This window comes from Lissotriton helveticus, chromosome 1_1, assembly GCF_964261635.1.
Source record: "Lissotriton helveticus chromosome 1_1, aLisHel1.1, whole genome shotgun sequence".
NCBI lineage: Eukaryota > Metazoa > Chordata > Amphibia > Caudata > Salamandridae > Lissotriton > Lissotriton helveticus.
The window spans coordinates 208319082-208321538 of NC_136057.1; the positions used below are offsets into that span (position 1 = coordinate 208319082).

Consider the following 2457-nt stretch of genomic DNA (forward strand, 5'->3'; position numbering starts at 1 on the left):
TACGTTGACACACAATGGCTGCTAAGCGCCAATGCAGGCACCCTTGCTCCATGGTGCATGGATGACTGTTTTGCAGAGTTGATTGATGTTGTGGCTGCATCTCTACTCAAGACATCTGCAGGTGTGTCTGGAATAGTGGAGTGTGGAATTGAACCAGTTGGCCTTCTTGGAGTGTTGTTTGCATTGTCTTTTCTTGTGTGGTGCCCGGATGTCGGAGCAGTTGGGGACTTTGTGAAGTCAAATATCTAAAAAACAAACCAGCTGGGTAAGACCTAAGATAATCTAATGCATATATTCATCAACGTTCTATGTGGTCACCATTAGAATTACGACATTACAGATTCAACTTGTCTATTGTTGACTAATTGCGTAGACTTTTGTCAGACAAAGATATACACAACTATAAAAAGAGGGAGTAAATACACATGTATATAATACAACAGAATTTTTATTATGACATAATAAATCAAACAAAATAAAATAAAATAAAATAAAATTGAACAAAAACTACAATTCATAAAACCTTTTTTGTATCAATTTATAATTAAAAATTACAGATAGTCAAAGAGTAAAACAGATTTTCAAATGTGAATAGCTAAGGTTCCTTCTAAATCTTAAAGCATATAAAGAAAACCTATATTCACAAAAAACATAAAAAGTGGCCAGAAAACTAATTTCTGTTCGACGCGCGTTTCGGCGTTTCCACAAACGCCTTCTTCAGGAGCCACAAGGTTAAACTGTAATAATCTTTAAAGACAAAGGAGAGAAAAAAATATTTACATTTACCTTCTGTCCATTTTTTAAAAAAAGACAGCACATTTTCATTATATACAAAAAACATATGTACACATTCCCTCATACTTCAAAAAATTGTTACACAGATTTCTATTTACATATTGAATATCTATCTTAAGCCGTGAACCACAATTCTCAATTAATCAACCTATTCCTAGCTTACACCAGCTGTATTATTCATCTTATATCACATAATTTTTTACATGGTATTTTAGTTCATGATAAGTTTCTAGAGCAGTTTCGAAGGGGTACCTTACTAATGTTAGGGGATACAACCTAATACAGGCCACGTTCGTTTTAATATTGAAAGGAAACACAGGGCTATCCCTTATTAAGGTATCATTTCTTATGCAGTGCAGATGATAATTTACATGTAAGGGTCTACGCACTTACGAAAGGAGAGGTAAAATACATGTTCACTATCCACCCTAATTAGCAGAAGGGGCAAGGTATCTTTATATATTGTCACCTTTAATATTTTGGCTTCAAAGATAACCCTTCAACATTGCAATAATGCAAGCACCCCATATGGTAGCATCTTATATATTAGTCTCTTGTCTATTTCTCCACTCAGACACCTACGTTGCATTCTGTCCCATGGTAGACGATACCAAACTGTCAGAAAATAGACCCCAAAATAGCTACATATGTTAACATCTGATACATATGCTCATTACTGCCTTCAAGCAGGTTAGACCAATATCCCTTCTACTTACTTCAGTTTGAGCGAAAGACTCGTTTTCTCACTGTTCTGGTTTTTCTAATTGCAGAATGAAAATAATTCACATTCCTAGAGCCCGATTGTTTCAACGTATTCTGGAAACCAGCATTACCAAAAACTGTCCGCAGAGAAAGCCAAAATTAACTGCATGTATTGGCAACCAATCTACTTAATCGTTACTGCACTCAAACTGGTTTCCTAGAGATCCCTTGTACTTACTTAGGTATAGATAGGCAGGCTCGTTATCGCAATGTTTTCGTTTTTTCAAAGTGCAGACAGAAAATAAATCACCATCTCAGAGCCCGTTTTTTTCCCCCTTTCGGAGTTTTACTGGAAGCCGGTAGTTCCTGAGGGAAAGATTATATTTAAGTTTTAATAGGCATCCCACTTTTGGAAAGGTTGTTACTCGAGTTAACCTGAATTATTATTTGGCAGCAAAAACGGGGAACTGCGTTCTAAAAATAAATTACTAAAGAGGCCTTTCTACTTACTTTGCTTAGATTACGCGGCTCATTTCCTCAATTTGTTGTTTATTCGGAGAGCTGCAAAAGATTAATTCGCACTCTTGAGACACAAAGCTTCCAGCGGAATTCTGGAAAACGGGTATTTCCTAAAGAAAAGATTGTATCCAGTTTTAAAGGTCATCTTGCACGCTCGATTATATCTAGATTTGTGCTTAACAATGAAAGGACGACATTCAGAGGGAGCACATCTTACCTTTGGAAAGAGATGCGACGAGATAAGTCGAAAAACAGGTCGCGGACAGGCTGGATGTAGCCTCTGGCGTCTCCCGACCGTTAGAATGCGTGTTACCGCGAGTAGCCGCGGAAACCTGCTTTTTAAATGGTAGCAAACAAGTCAGGCTGATGCCTTACACCTGTGTCCCAGTAAGGTCAGAAACGTTACGTTACGTGAACAGACACGAGTGCGGGAGTTATTTA

The 2457-nt window shown here is 37.4% G+C and overlaps 1 long non-coding RNA gene across 1 annotated transcript; it reads right to left on the minus strand.

Annotated features, from left to right (window-relative positions):
• Positions 1–568: 568 nt before the first annotated feature.
• Positions 569–1820, minus strand: LOC144768537 (uncharacterized). Its single transcript, XR_013598561.1, has 3 exons — positions 1736–1820; positions 1512–1634; positions 569–747 (listed from the first exon to the last, which is right to left on the minus strand). It is a non-coding gene; the product is annotated as an uncharacterized LOC144768537 (long non-coding RNA).
• Positions 1821–2457: the final 637 nt, after the last annotated feature.